We start from the raw sequence: 10900 nt of genomic DNA, 5'->3' as shown, positions 1-10900 counted from the left end.
ATTGGGGGATGAGAAAACTGTGATCAGAATACATTATAGAAATTTTTCAGTAAAACACACTAGTATGTTTCTGTATCTGACACATAAACATAAGGTTTATCTATAACTCATTTAATTATCCTCTAAATGTTGTATTAACAATGCTATTTCACATGAGAGAATACTGACTTACACAATTTTGTTGTGAGATATTTGATTGCAGTGTGAAATCTGAGACTGTGCTAAGAAAATTAACCTTGTCGGTGCCAGCAGCTAATTGACAGGAATTAGCCTTAGAGAGAATGGAGGAGACAGGAATGCAGACAGCGAAGCATATGAAGGAATAGGGAGGGACATAGAGATTCAATCTTTTTGGTTTCGAACCAGTGGAGAGACTCTTCTCTTGCTCGGTCTCCTGTCTTAAATAAAGGTCAGCTGGTTGCTTGTTGGATTCTCTGATCCAACATTTTTTTTCACTGCAACACATTACTCCCTAGTGTTCATTGGTAAATAGAACCTTAAAGACTTAGTTAAAGCCTACATTTGGTGGCCTGGCTGAATTCAGGGGGACTAGAAATCCTGCCATGTTACAGTCTTAGTGGTGGATTGTTGACTGTGAGGCCAAACAGTGCAGACCATAGTTAAAACATGTGTAGATTCAGGTACAGCCATTAAGCCAACAGAAAAACTATATTTGTCATGACATGACCACACCAACAGAGAAGCCATACCAACAGTCTGCTATTTTTCTTACAAGGATCTCTCCAAGCCACAGACACCGCTTATGGGGGACTCTACATAAGGACTCAGGAATTATGGAAGATACCCTCACCTTGATATTGATGTCACTGCTGCAGACAAATTGAAAAATCAATGATTTGATGAAAAACCTGGGAAATTCTTAAAGAGTTAAGAAAGTTTCAAAAGAAAATTTCCCATGTTCAAAATGAGTAATATCAAAATTCAGGGAGTTAGAACTCTTTAGTGCTAGAATGTATAGCATAAAAATGGAAAAAAATAAATGAAGAAATAATCAACTTAGCTTTAATTGACATGATACTGATTACAATTATTATCATTTTAGTAATTCATATTTTACTCTTAAAGAGATGCCAAATATTAAAAGTTAATAAGATGCAAGCTTTAGAAAGATTTACTATTGTTAAGATAGATATAAGCTTCAGAGAGACCTACTAATAAAAATAACTCAGATACAGACAGAGGAACTTAGACAAGTACCTGCCATACCTATGCATGATGAAACTTAAGAGGGGTGGCAAAAGTTTATTAGAAACCAACATTAGATTCTCTAGCTACTATACAAGAGTGACCAGCAGATGGTAGGCACCCAGAGGTGATGTAGAAGCTAAAGTCATTTCATATGGTATCTTTTCAGTCTATGTGAAGCAATGTTAAAATCATTGGCAACTCAGAATTCACTTATCTCCCAAAACTTGAAAGATTTAGCTACAGCAATATTAGAAGCTGGTCCTTAATTACAATGGATAACATGGTGGAAGCAGGAAGCAAGGGCCATAGAACAATGAAACAAGGCTAGAAATATTGATATTTCCCAAGATCAGCTATTCAGTGAAGGCCAAATGCTGAATTTCAAAGACAGTTTGAATTTGATGACCACACCTTTGTCCCATGTTGTTTAGCATCTTTGAATACTCAGGACAAGATTAAAGAATCAGAAAGGAGGTCTGAGTCATTTACTAAAACTATATATGGCACATATAAGCCTTCACTAATTGGTTGATTGTTTTCAGCTGTAAATAGAATAGTATCAGATCCAGAAGTCAGAAAAATATTAATTGAATCATTGGTTTTAGAAAATGCTAATTCAGAATGCAATGAGGTGATTAGGCAATTAAAGGCCAGATCAACAGCAATAGATGATTAGATTAGAAATACAGTTGACCTTATCTTCTTTGATACAACCCCAAAATAGATAAGATTCCCTGAGAAAATTAGGAGCATGAGGGTGGTGGGAGAAGGAACAGAGGAAGGGGAAGAGGAGGGGAGCAGGGAAGGGGCAAGGAGAACTTGAGTGAACTGTATTATTCAGATGGGGGGAGATCAGAAAAGAAGAACAAGGAAAGAGATATCTTTATTGAGGGAGTAACTATGGGGTTAGCAAGAAATTTGGCGCTATAGAAATTCCAAGAAATCTACGAGGACGACCCCCTTTATGACACACACACATCAACTTTTAGAAAGCAATCCAAACAATGAACTTTTTATATTTCAGGAAGTGAAAAGAAATGAATGTATGATATCATCTTTTATGCGAGACCTGGTTGGAATTAGTAACACTTTTTTATAGATAATTTTTTTAGATTGATTTATTATGTATACAGCATTCCATCCATGTATGCTTGCAGGCCAGAAGAGGGCACAAGATCTCATTATAGATGGCTGTGAGCCACCATGTGGTTGCTGGGAATTGAACTCAGGACCTCTGGAAGAGCAGTCAGTGCTCTTAACCTCTGAGCCAATCTCTCCAGCTCCTTAGTAACACTTTCTATTGGCTAATGAGTAACAAGCTTCAGAGAAAATGATGTCTGGTACTAATTAATTTGGCATGCAATTTAATACTAAACATTCATATTATAATTCAATGCTATCCTGATGCTGTGCACAAACTTATTTTTTCTGCAAGCTTTGGGTATGGAGATTTTATTAGCAATTCTGACCAGTGAATCTACCCATATTCCATATTGAATCAAAGGAAATAGGGAACATGACTCACAGTAGGAACAGTGAGTTCTCTTCAATTTGCTATTAAGAAAATAATGGTATTTTATGAGTACTTGCAGTAATTACAATTACTTTCAGCAGACTTAGAATATAACTAAAAATGAAAAGAATAGCATCTTGTTTGAAGGATCTCTTCAAACAGAAACTAGAGAAAAAATGGGGAGTGCTGGCTTGATACACTGACTCAGTCCCTATGCCTGGTAAATGAGGAGACAAGTGACTACTTCACTAGAAATGAACATTAAAAGATGAAAAAATGGAAAACTGTTTTACAGGAGTTTTAACAGTTGTGAGAAATATCTTTCTTCTTATTGAACATGCATGTTAGCATATGGCTGTTGCATAATTTATAGAAATATTGCCAAATTTAAACATTCAGGGAAAAGAAGACCCAGGCATAAGATTTGAGAAAAGTTGTCAGGATATTACCAGAAAACAAGCAAAACAGACAGATAAACAAAGGAAATCTAATATATTAGATTTTGTGCAAAGTCTGGCCACTTTTAAAAATTGGGGCTAATTATTGCCATCCTCATTTTTTAATTTGTATTTAGTACATAAAAGAGTAATATATTTTTTCTGATTTTTTCTTTTTCTTTATTTAATCAGGAGTAGTAAGAACACAGAAAGCAATATGCTATAACATATAGCTACAATACTCAGAAATGGTAATATTTGATATCTGGATTCATTCAGTCATGATTTGAACATGCCATAACTTTTTCATGGCATTTTTTACTTCTGCATTCCTTAGCGTATAGATGAGTGGGTTGAGAAAGGGTGTTCCAATTGTATAAAATACTGCTACCATCTTGTCCATAGGAAAAGTGGTGGGTGGTCATGCATATATGAATATGCAGGGACCAAAGAATAGGATAACTACTATGATATGAGAAGTGTGAGTAGAGAGAGCCTTTTTCCTCCCTTCTGCACTATGGTTTCACAGAGAGTGTAAGATGACAAAATATGAGATCCTCAAAAGAACAAAACTGCTTGAGCAGATTGCACCACTGTTCGACACTAAGAGCAGGTTTATCATATATGTGTCCATGCAGGCAAGTTTCAACAAGGGCTGCAAGTCACAGCAGTAATGGTCAATCAAATTGGGCCCACAGAAGGGCAGTCTCAAGGCCAGAACAATTTGAGCAGTGGAATGTATAAAAGACCCTATCCAGGCGAGAACAATCAGGATGACACAGACCTGACGGCTCATGATGACTGGGTAACGCAAGGGTTTGCAGATGGCCACATAACGGTCAACAGCCATGAGAATAAGGACAAAGATCTCCATGCAGCCAAATAGATGGAGAGCAAAGACTTGTGTGATACATTCATTGTAGGAAATGATGCTCTTTTTAGAGATGGCATCCACAATGAGTCTTGGGGCTGTGGATGTTGAAAAGCATGAGTCAGCAAAGGACAAATAAAACAGGAAAAAGTACAGGGGACTCCTAAGAGTCCGGCTGAACTTGATTGTCTCAATAATGAGTGTATTCCCCACCACAGTACCCATGTAGAAAATTAAGAAGATTACAAACACCATTTTCTGCTTCAGGGGATCCTGTGTCAAGCCTGACAGTATAAACTCGGTTACACTGCTGTTCTGCTTCATTGTGTCAGTCCATGAGAGGAAACCACAGGTCAGAAATAATCTGAAAAGAGAAATGAAAAGTATAAAATGCATGCTAAATTTGGAAGTTAAATAGGGTCCATCCAATGACTTAGTGTTATTCTCTTTTTTGTATCTGAAAATATCAGTTCAATTATTATTAAATAAACTGCAATTCAAATAATGGAGGAGCCATAGATTTTTGGATAGAAGCATTAATTTTGGAGGTATAATTTGAGTAGTTAACTTTCAGAATTAAATACTCCTTATTAGTTTATACGAGATCTGTTTATGATTAGTATGTTGAAAACATTCAAAATATTTTGCATGTTCAATTTTTATTTATTTATTTATTAAAGATTTCTGCCTGCATGTTCAATTTAATATGCTTTTATTTTATTTGAACCCCATAGTTTCATAAAAATATTTAGCACATAAAAATATTATGTGCTAAATATTTTGAACATTCAGGTAATGATCATTTAAATATGTGAGCCTAGCAAAAGAGAAACAATGATCATAAAACTTTATATTTGAATAACAACCTAGTCTGTTTATCCCACAGTAAGAATGACTTAATTACATTCTCCAGTTCAATATATTCCATTTAAATATGTCTCAAAATCTTGAAGCTGTTAGAATTACAAGGAATTTTTATCAGAAACACTAATGTGAACATGCAGGAAAGAAGAGAAAATATCTGAAGTAAATCAGAAGTTTTCTTAATTTTTATGTTTAAAGAGACATTGGTATTCCAGTTAATTACTGAAACTTTGATAGAATTCAAACTATGTTTATTATAGAGTATTTCATACACTGATACACACATATATGTATATATATGTGCTTACACATACATATGTTTATTTACTTTGTAATTGTTTTGATTTTATATAATATATATCAAGTCAAAATCAAAAATTTACCAAAGTAGTATTTATCAGATACACACATATAAACTAATTTTAAAAGAGATACCTTGCCCTGTTGAAATTAAATACATGAAATGTGCAGTTTGTTTCGTTGACTTATATGCTCAGATTCCAGCTGGGAAACTTCTTATAACAATGCTTTAATACCTATCTTTTAAGCAATGTTGCTTACAAATATGTAAGAAAGTCAAAGTTACATTTGTTAGTGATGTGAGGTCAAATGTCATGTTTTTAATGTGTAAAGGAGGTACAATGCCTGCACAGTTACACAGAAAAGGTGTTTACCCTAGGGATAACCACTCACTGGAAATGAAAATATGTGCAGCCTTTCAATGGCTGCGAGGGTCAGAAGGAACTTGAATCTCATAAAATTATCACTGAATTAAAATAAATCTATGAAGACTTACATTAGGATATTTTTGGTCACATCGGTATGTCACTGAGCCATTACAGAAATTCAGTTGCAAATATGAAGCATTTTGGCATTTTGAAAAAGAAATGAATCTCCGGAAATATAATTACATGAGTGATCTGTAAAGATAGTTCTGAAATTGAGTATACTTTAAATACTTCATACACAATTACCACATGGACATTAAATGAAGTCTCAATTTGTTGGATGTATTCTAACATCACTCTTTATGAATTGCCTTAGACAATGAAAACATTTTGGGGTTGAATTAAGTAAGATAAATATTATAGACAAATCTGCATATTTGTACAACATACATATTTATTAAAATATTTATTCACTTGGACTACAGGCATATGGATTCTCTATAGGCTAAATAAAGTGATACCTACTTGTAATTTTAGCACTTATAATGCCTTGGAAAATGGATGCAAATTTGAAGTCAATCTTTGCTGAACGTGATACTTTTGAAAAGAATAACAAGTACAGAGGGTGTTATACATGCAGACATAGAAATTTCATAGGATAGACTAATTCCCTATAAACATAAATTAATCATGTTCTACAGCATTTTATATTTAGCTACCACTGAGAAAAAAATTCATTTCTATCATACTACATTCATGGCAAAATCATCAACTTTCATAAAGGATTTTCAGTAAAATATAAAATATTTATTACTTTAATATATTTAATAATCTAATATCATCTGTCTAAACTTACTTAACAGTGCCCTGTTCCAATGGGAGATATATATTTTTTAATTTTATTTTATCAATTTATATTGCAAAGTACTCCTTCATTAAAGCTCCTAAATGTCTTATTCTTCAAAAGTTCCTAATATATGTCAGACAGTGGTCATGACATTAGTATAACTAATATGCTGTGGGCATGAAACATGATTAATTAAACACATATATTACTTGTTTGGTAAAATATTATGTGAGATTAAAGATTATGAAGAACAAAATACCACAACGTTGGAATGCCTTATATATTATAGTTCATCACTGAGAGAAGCTAAGACAGCCACTGGAGACAGGAAATGAGGAAAAGAAAAACTGAGCAGGAATGCAGATTCCTAGCTTGGATGTTAACTTACTCTGGATCCACTAAAATTGACATCCAAGTTTTGCATCACCAATAGATGATTGTATAAAGAAAGTATAGCATAAATAGGCTAAAAATGATATTCAGCCATAAAATAGAAGGAATTTCTGGCATGTACAACAACATGGACAAAGCTGAGAGACAATATCATAGGTTAAATGAACTGGGCACAAAACATAATAAGCAAAATCTCATTTATACTAAAATCGAAGACAGATTTACAGCCCAATGGTGGTTTCTAAAACACTAAGATGTAGCAGACAGCTATTGGTCAGGAGACAAACATAGACCTGACTTGAGATTTATCATACAAATGTTACCTATAGATAATAATAGAAACATAGTGCATTTCAAAATTGTTAAAGCACATTTTAAATATAGTTACCACAAAATACGTGAAGTGATGAATCAATCATTTAGTTTAGTCATATCTGTCTATCATCTTGCTTTTTATGTATCTATATATATGAACATTTATCATCTTTTTCTTACATCCATCATATCATCATCTAACTCAAAACTATATGTAATTTTAATTCATTATCAATGAAAGACCTTTCTTAGAATATTACAAACTGAGAAGGAAACTTTCATATGCATTTTACTCTATTTCACATGTTGATAAAGGTAGGAGCTTAACTCACCTAGCTGTAAATTGAAATAAGAATTCAGAGAATTTATAGCAGATATGCATTTGAGTGACTTCCATTAGATTCTCACTAGAATATTGATAAATACTTATAATTATTTTTATGTTGATGAAATATGAATCTATAACTCTTAGTTTATTTTTAAATATTTGCCTACATGCATAAAGAAAATAAGTCCATTGTAGAAATTGACAGTCTATAGATTGATGCAAAAGAAACCAAATGCTACATAGTCAATGAAGTGGTAAACATCATGTAGTATTGATGAGTAAAATTTGTTCTTTGTAATTTCACTTTGAAAGACCACTGGGTCCTTAGATTAATTTCTCTTTTTACATACAATTTTTAAATAAAGGCATTTATCATAATTTTGAAACTCAGATATCAAAACTTGTTTCCCTGTGCTTTGAGTTCTTGCCCGATATCATACATAAATTTTGTTATGCTTATCACTGACACCCAAAAGTGAGTATCTTGATCATTAATTTTCATTATTTTTAAGCAGCAGAAAAGAATCCTGGAGGGATAGCTTAACACGCAAGAACACTTATTGCTCTTGCAGAGAACCTATGTTTAATTCATAGTATCTATATTATGGCAGACAACAATCTCTAACTTAATTCAAGGGGAGCAAATGCTCTCTTTTAAAACTCTCAGGAATCATGCACACACATACTGCAGATACACATATGCAAGCAAGCAAAGCATTCATGCTTTTAAGTGATCAGACAAACACATGGTGTACACACACAGGCAAACAAACATTAATGCTCTTAAGAGAACAGGTATATATGTGGTGTTCATATACATAAGCAGGCTAAATGCTCATACACATTAACCTAAATATATTTTAATTCATTTAAAATAGAGAAAGTTGTCTTTCAAATTTGATTAAGTGATTTAGTTTTCAAAGATGACCTGAAACACACATACAAAGGTTTGTATCTGTGCCAGTTATTAGATTCTGCATTAGAGCAGTTTATAGTTCTCATCACAATGAACGGTAGATGTTGCAGGAATCAGAAGGAGCACTGTGGATAAGTGAGACTCCAGAATATATTAACTGTATTACAGCTCAGTTTGCATGAGGATGATGAAATTTTCATAAGCAAAAGCTAGAAAAGTATCGACTTTTTCTGTTATAAAATTTCCCACACTATAAAAATAAACTATATTGGAAGAAGTAATATTTTATATTTTGATATGATCATAATTTCAAAATCTAAGAATAAGTTGAACAAAAAAGTCAAATATAAATTACAATCCATCCCTTTCCCTAAAACCACACTTACCTTCATCTTTTGAAACTTTCCTGCTCTCAGAGAACGTTGAAGTTTTTGGTGCCTGAAAATTAAATTGCTTTTCTGGAGATGACAACTGTGATGAGATCCTACAACAAATTCTTGGCAACAACCACTAAGTTATCCTATATATGAGGATATTTAGTTTGCAAACTTGTATGACTAGATAATATAAAATACCCCTTCATTCTACTGTATTCTCAAATAATATGAATAGTCTGAGGTATGCTTCTCAGAAGTAGAAGAAAAATAGAAATTATAATATTTAATAATATTTCAGGGAGTATTGTTTTCTGTCTACACACACCATTTATAAAGAAACATGAAGAATATTTTAAGTTATTACCAGATTATTTGCACAGTACTAGCATTTCTTGTGTTTTAATAAACAATACCTATAAATGTGTGTATCATTACCTATAAATGTAGATAATTGATGTGTAAAATAAATAGAAAATAGTATTTTATAGCAAGTGATGTATAGGCACCTTTATATGATCACTTGCAAGGATACTCAAAATTTTCTAAATAATAAAAAATAAATTATATAAGTAATGCTACTTCAGAATTTTTGCCCATGAAACAATGAGATAAGTAATAAGGAAAGCGTACATTTCATTTTACATTACTTGAACTGCAAAATTAATCAAAATCATGCTAAAGTCAGAAAGTATGTGTGTAAAGTGTGCTACAATGTGTCACTTTCATCATCTTTTGTGACATTTATAAAGATCTGACATTGAAAACAAAGAGGAGGAACAACAGTTTAATAATACAGATATAGATTATATTTTTTGAAAGAAATATTTTGTTTAAAATATTCTATCCCACCACTTATTAAAACTAGCTCCTTTATCTTTTGCAGATAGTACGACATTTTATATTCTTTCCCTCTCTTTCAAGAATCAGGCAGCTGAGTATCAACGTGACCAATTTCCTTCTCCTTGGCTTGACATAGGACCCCAGGAGAAAGAACATAGTGCTTGCCATTTTCCTGTTCTTTTATATGGGGACATTAGTGGGTAACTTGCTGATCATTGACACCATCAAGACAAGTCAGGCACTTGGGAGTCCCATGTACTACTTCCTGTTCTACTCATCCTTGTCTGACACCTGCTTCTCTACAACTGTAGCCCAGGACAATTGTGGATTCCCTGATGGAGGAGGCCTCCATTTCTTTCAGTGAGTGCATAATCTAAGTCTCTGCATTACATTTATTTGGCTCCCAGGAGATCTTCATCCTCATCCTCATGGCTGTTGACCGCTATGTAGCCATCTGTAAGACCCTTCACTTCACGACCATCATGAGCCACCAGGTCTGTGGGATGCTGGTGGCCATAGCCTGGATGGGATCCTGTGTGCATGCTTTAGTTCAGACTCTTCTGGCCTTGAGTTTACCCTTCTGTGGTCCCAACGAGATTGACCACTATTTCTGTGACTTGCAGCCACTGTTGAAAATTGCCTGTTCAGACACATATATGATCAACCTTCTCTTTGTGGCTAACAGTGGGACCCTTTGCACAGTGAGTTTTCTCATGCTCATGGCCTCATATGTCATCTTCCTTTATTCCTTGAGAAACCACAGTGCCGAAGGGAGGAAAAAAGCCCTCTTCACTTGTGTCTCCCACATCATTGTAGTCATCTTGCTTCTTGTGCCTGGCATATTTATATATACACGTCCTGCAACCACCTTCCCCATGGACAAGATGATATCAGTGTTTTATACAATTTGTACACCCTTTCTCAACCCTCTGATTTACACACTGAGGAATGAATGCAGAGGTGAAAAATGCCTTGAGGAAGCTTTGGAGCAAAAGATACCTCAGGTGACATATAAGAAATTAAAATTTGAGTTTATTTTAATAATGAAAATCTTAGCTTTCAATTACATGGTTAGAATAACACTGTCCTGGGAATGGTGATTTGTTTCCTTCTAAAGAATGAGCAAAATGGATGCTTCCTGAAGTAAATACCAAGTTATTGTGTTTTCAAGAAAACAGGAGGGAGAAGTGAATATTTATCTGATTGACTTTGTTTTAAATGCTGATCCCTGTTAGGCCCATGTTTAGGGCAAACAACTTATATTCAGAGCATGTAATGTTTACCCTATCTCAAATGATTTACTTTATTATAGATTTTTTCTT

At 33.7% G+C, this 10900-nt stretch overlaps 2 pseudogenes; one reads left to right on the top strand and one right to left on the bottom strand.

Annotated features, from left to right (window-relative positions):
• Positions 1-3430: 3430 nt before the first annotated feature.
• On the bottom strand, positions 3431-4354 carry LOC142840870 (olfactory receptor 4C11-like; annotated as a pseudogene).
• A 1765-nt stretch (positions 4355-6119) lies between these two features.
• On the top strand, positions 6120-10586 carry LOC142840268 (olfactory receptor 4C11-like; annotated as a pseudogene).
• The last annotated feature ends 314 nt before the right edge of the window (positions 10587-10900 follow it).

This window comes from Microtus pennsylvanicus, chromosome X (assembly GCF_037038515.1).
Source record: "Microtus pennsylvanicus isolate mMicPen1 chromosome X, mMicPen1.hap1, whole genome shotgun sequence".
NCBI lineage: Eukaryota > Metazoa > Chordata > Mammalia > Rodentia > Cricetidae > Microtus > Microtus pennsylvanicus.
This window is presented reverse-complemented; position numbering and strand designations above follow the sequence as displayed.